This window comes from Pinus tabuliformis, chromosome 3_2 (assembly GCF_031772625.1).
Source record: "Pinus tabuliformis cultivar Carrire ecotype Pingquan chromosome 3_2, CPIR1, whole genome shotgun sequence".
NCBI classification, from domain to species: Eukaryota; Viridiplantae; Streptophyta; class Pinopsida; order Pinales; family Pinaceae; genus Pinus; species Pinus tabuliformis.
Genome location: NC_142302.1, coordinates 707,397,680 through 707,403,679, shown reverse-complemented (window position 1 = coordinate 707,403,679; position 6,000 = coordinate 707,397,680). Strand labels below are relative to the sequence as shown.

Here is a 6,000-nt window from a genome sequence, read left to right as displayed (position 1 = left end):
ACACCAATTCTACTTATATAATTAACATTTCCACTTACCAGATAATTTAAAAGTTTTGATTCTTTCAACAATAAATAAATATAAGTGTTTCACAATATTATTGCAAATTCTTATATATAATAAGATTGAACTATAATCAATAATTAATTTTGCTCCATACCCATTAAATACACCAAATCCACTTATATAATTAATATTCCCGCTTACCAAATAATTTAAAAGTTTCAATTTATTTATTTATTTTTAACAAAGTCGGTTACTGGATAACTATTCAAAAAAAAAGGAAAAGATGGAGACATGCTCCAATTACATCAAGCCAAAATGGGAGAAGGCATCCTGGAAGAGAAACAGAGGGAAAACAATCCCTATCTTCCAAGCTCTTCCCCTTTTGTTACTGAGGTTACTAATTGCACTATCCTTAAAAATACTTACATATTGATTCAACAACAATTTACACCTACATAACATAAAAGACTAGTAGTGGTAAGACTTTGCAGAAAAGAGAAGAATGAGGCGATTACAATTAATGTTTGTTGACTGAGGGATCCTAATGGGGCAGAGTCCAATTCTTGTTTCTTTGAGCATTAGATTTTTCTCATGTTTGATTAATAAGTAAATTCTTCAGATAATTGACCATTTCCTCCAAATGCCTACACTTTTGTTTTAGCACAAACATTTCTTTCCACTGCTCTCCCATTTGTCTCTTTAGGAAGGAATTCTCAGATTTTGCTTCAAATTTGTAGTCTTTGATCATTTCTCAAACCTGCTCATTCATGAATGATGCAAGTCTACCCTGCAAAACCCAGAATCTTCCCATTCTCATGCGTATAGAAATGCACCTCAAATAAGTGCCCAAATAAAAGTTCAATCTCTGGTAATTTGCACACACCTCAATTGCGGAAGCTCCTCAATTAACAGTCATAAACTCAACAATCTTCATTATGGTACTCATTCTGTACCAATTTTCCCCAACGCTGAATTGTGACTTACCATTCATCCATCATCGAATTGACAGCTCTTTCTCTATGCCCTTGACTCCTTGTGTAGGAATTTTAACACAAATTAGCATCGATTTATGTAAATCGATCTGTCTTCATCCGTCGAACTTGCCACTTCTGCAAAACATGATTCCGACAATTATATAATTTGACCTCTGCATTATCACGTTTGGCAATAAATACAATTGACATCAATTTCAGTTCCCACATGGATTTAAACATTGCGTTATCACATTACAACTTGTCAACTTGTTTGATCGAACACCTCATTCGATGGCACATCCAGCTATTCCTTCGATTAAGCTAGCGCTGCTCCATTACCCTGTTCTACGTGTCAATGATTCAATCTCAAGCCAAAACTTAACTTATCAAACCAGATTTAAAACGTTGTTCAACTTTTAACAAAGTTAACACATTCCACATCAATTTTCCATCATTCGATTTCCAGATCTACATTCAACTTAATAACGTGGTCAACAACCAACCAAATTCAATCCAACAGGAACAAAATTCTGCCAGTTCACCACGAAATCAGAACTATCTTTGGTTCTTCTTCACACAGTTCTTTAATTCATAAATTCAGTCTTAAAATTTTTCTAACAAATGTATTAGGCAATTCGACTTCCCAGTTACAGAAATTTAAACACCTAATTTCTAAATCCACCAATAAAGCTCTAAAACACACTTATCATATTAATAATGAAAATACTTACAAACTTTTCTTCCTGACCAGATATTCAACATTCATGGCCTTCCAATTGCCTGGAGGCATATAACTTTGGTTGTCCAAGCCTCACCTCTCCTCTTTCCCCATTTTTTTTCCAGAAAGAAGTTATACATAAGTCATAGCTAACTACTTCTTTCCGCACATGAAAGAATTAGTTATTCAGTTATAACTCAATCTTTATCATCATTTAACTAAACTAGACCACTTTTAACTACCTAGCCTTATTGAAATTAACACAAATTTAACAACTAAGTCTTCCTCAAGTCTTGCATTTAGCCACAACATGTGACCACCCTGTCACATTGCTGGCTCGGACTAGATGCTCCTGCATCAGACTCTCACGGTTGAAAACATTCATGATCTCCTGATCATGTGCTTTCAAAAAGGAATGAAGAAAAAAAAATTCCTCCTGGATCCCAGACTTTGTCCTGGAGTTGTCCATATGCTCTGCTCCTCCATTTAGGCAGCATGTCAGTTGCTTCCTGCTTCATCTTCCTTCTCTGGTCACAATAGTTTGGAGCTGAAAACACTGTAATAAGTTTTTCATGGTGTTCAATTTCATAATCTTCCTCTTTAACTTCATGAGACCTGACCACTTGCACAAGATTGTTTTCTTGGAAAAATGTTTTGGTCACATCTTCTCCAAAAGACAAACCAACATGTCGTTTGCTGGGTCCATGCCCTTTATGGAGTTGTGGATCACTCCAAAGTATTTCACACATCAGACCCTCTTCAGGTGGTTCTCAGAACCGAACAATGTCTTTGATATCATCCAAATTTATACCATCAACACTAAAAAGACTATCACAGACAACAAAAATCTTGTCATTGAGGACATGAGCCAAAGGCAGGCAGCAAAACACTTCAGCGAAAAGATCAACCATGTTTTCACTGTACTTGGACTTGACTTCGCCCTCAAAACTATAAATCTGGTTCATACTCCCGCTTTCACGATTTCCTCTTGCGAGATAAAGTTCAGTTGGACACATACATTTGAATACGAATAACACAAGTATAACTTCAACTGAAAATGATCCTCGATCAACAAAATTACCATTAAAAAAATAAGGATTGTCCTCCGAAGGAAGCCTACTAACCTCCAAGATGTTAAAAAGGTCATAATACTGACCATGGATGTCATCACAAACAGTAAATTGCTTTCCATTCGGAATATCGATGTCAACCAGCGATGGCATCGCCTCCAGAAAATCCTTTATTTGCAGTAATATTTGAAGTGCACACCTTCTGCGTATGTTTTCCAGATTCTTGAAGTCTTCCATCACTTTCTTTATAAATTCCAATGTTATATTTTCTCCTTCTATTCCATGCTGTCGCTCCACCTTTATTAAATGAAAATCATTGGGTTCAACAATAGAATGATTCACAAGATCATTCACTGAGATGGCCTCAATAAATTTAACTTTTTTGACTACTGTTTCGGTCTCTTCAAGATTTTGGGTGGCATCAGGACCATTTGGACAAATTCTTTTAACTTGCTGAAAATCGTTTAGTACTTGATTGATCACCTTTTCTGATGCTGCCAGCCTTTGCCTTCTGGTCTGCTTCAACATCAGTTTCTTTATGTTCTCTATTTCTATTTCCAGTCGATCTTCTTGCCGGTCTTCTTCGTTAATTCTTCCTTCCTGCTCTACCCGGTTGTTGCTGTCCTGCTGCATCTTCCTTTGTCTCACACATCTACACTGTGTGTCTCCTTTCAACAGAGTTTCAACTTGCTATTCTGGACTTTTTTCTTTCATCAACACTTCAGTGTGTTGATTTAACTCCTTCAAAGAGTTTTCAAATTTTTTCCCTGCATCATCTATTTTAATAAGGCTTCCTTGCCCAGGTTCACAGTTGTGAACTTCCTCCCTTGCTTCTGCTTCTTTTACTACAAACTTCTTGCAGTCTTCATCAGGTACTGGTGCTTTTAGCCATTTCTCCAGCAACTCTAGCTCCTTCTCCCATACATTAGCTTCTTGATGAGCGCTGCTTTCTTTTCCTCCTTGATCATGTTGCTGACTTCTTGTCATTGCCAACGCTTCTTCCTTTTCTTCACCTTTTTCTAGGTGAACCTCTGCTTCATGTCGTCTTCTTTGAGGTACGTTTTTCAGGTTGATCAACTCAACATCTCCCACGGCTGACTCAATCGTGCCTATCATCATGACAGCATGATGATCTTCTGCTAAGTTTTCAAAAATCATGGTCTTTTCTTCATGAACTTCTTTGACAATCTTTGTTGGCTGTCCCTTTTCACCTTTATATGTTATTTTCACTAATATCTTTGGGCTCCCGTCTTCTATGTAGTTTTCTCTTCTAGGAATGTCAGCTACATTCCACGCGGGTGTTGCTGAATCACTTGAAAACAATGTTGAGGAGCCATTGGGCAGAGAGGAACAATAGCCAGGACCGCGTGCTTCCTGCCAAGAAACGTCTCTACCAACTATGGGCAACCCTCTATCACCGTGAAGACAAGATGTCGGAAACTTAACCCTTCCTCCAATTGATTTTATGTCTCTGCCTGCTAACGTTTCAAGGGAACCAGCTTGATACGCATCCCAAACCATGGGAGCAGAACAAGGTTGATCCCTACCTTTGATTGTATTTCTGCCAGGTCTCCGTTGGCCAACAAATAGAAAATTAAACGTTGATTTGTCTTCCCCTGCCTGTCGCACCGATACTTCCACATCATTTAATCCCTCTTGGACCTCTTCTGTCTCTCTCAGGCTACTCCTGGAAAGTTACACATCCTCTACAAAATATTTTTTAGTTGTTACATATTGAATTAACAAATTCTTTTCTACTGATAAAATACTCTTCCTGATGCTCATCTGGCTTTCTTGCATACCTGAACTTCCTTCGAGCGGCAAAATCGTAGCCAAGATTGCTGACAAGGGCGTATGCAACAAACAGTCATCAAGTTGTTGTGGAACATCAATTATTTTATTTGCGTCTTTCCCATCAGTTTTATCTTCTGTCACTAATTCAACTTGTTTCTCTGAATTTCTTTCTAGTCTTCCTGTCAACATTTTAGTATGCTGATGCAAGTACTCTTATGAACTTTTGAGATCCTCATACGATCTCACCATTTCCTCATCATCATCTAGAGATATTCCTTCCTTTGGCTTGCAGATAACTTCATCTATTACATCTGCTTCCCCTACTTCTTCAAGCATTTTCCTCTGAACAAATTTGATTGCGGCATCTTCCATTATCTTTGTCTTCATCCTCTCTTCTTGAGCTCCTCTCTCTACTGCAACAGCTTCAAGTACAAATGCATTGTTGCTTTCTTCTTCCGAGTATTTATCTCCCGAAAGATTCTTCTCCATACTTGTGACAGCTTCACAATATTGTGCATCCTCCTTAGTAAAGCCTGTAATCACATCACAATTGTCAGTTATAAAAACACAAGATTTTACATCATCCAGTTGATTTGGATCTGCCCAATAACCCAAGAAATCATCAATGATCTCCTCCTCTGTTTCACCAATGGAAACCTTCACTTTCAACTCAGCTGCTCTGAGTTCTTCACGACTCAACTGTATACTCGTCATTTGCTCGAGCTTCCTCATCTCTTCTGTTAACTGCATGTTTATCTGTTGATCTCTTTTCTGTTGTAGCCTCTGCCACTTCACTCTCTTCCTCATATTTCAACCATGTCTCTAGTCTCTCATATTTTCCTGTAACAATTCCATCAATAACTCAAGATGAACCGCGATCTCAGCTTTTTCTTTCTCATACTCTTCATCAGTCAACTGCTGCCTTATGCCACTTACCTTGGCATATTCTTTCTCCCTCTTTCTATTGTGGCCTCTTTCTGAACCCCTGCTCTCTCCTTTATGACTTTCAATAGTAATCTCCTTCGCCATGAGTTTCTCACCCATGAGTTGCACCAAGCCTCTGCAACAGAAAACTCTTCTGCTACCACTTACCTCACCAATCCCTTCCTCCGGATCTGGTCTTTTGGTAATGACCCGGTCCTCTCCTGGAACCTTTCGAGAATTTTTCCCCTGCTCCTTCAGGCTTCACTCATTTGCAACTTTATTTAACCTCTGTTGAATCTTCAGGTTCTGCCACATTCACTTAGAATCCTTTGTTGGACCCCTCTATCACTGCTCTACAGCTGTGATCTGCTTCTTCTCGCTGAGACTTTCTTCACTATGCCTGTAAACCAAATTGTTCAAGCATAACCTTCAACTAGAGTTAAATAATACTTTGTCAGCTCACCTTCAAGATCCTATTGATCTTGCTTCCTTCCTCAACCGCACTGTGTCCCTG

The 6,000-nt window shown here is 38.4% G+C and overlaps 1 pseudogene; it reads right to left on the bottom strand.

Annotated features, from left to right (window-relative positions):
- Positions 1 to 2,468: 2,468 nt before the first annotated feature.
- Positions 2,469 to 3,401, bottom strand: LOC149182606 (serine/threonine-protein phosphatase 5 pseudogene; annotated as a pseudogene).
- Between the last annotated feature and the right edge of the window lie 2,599 nt (positions 3,402 to 6,000).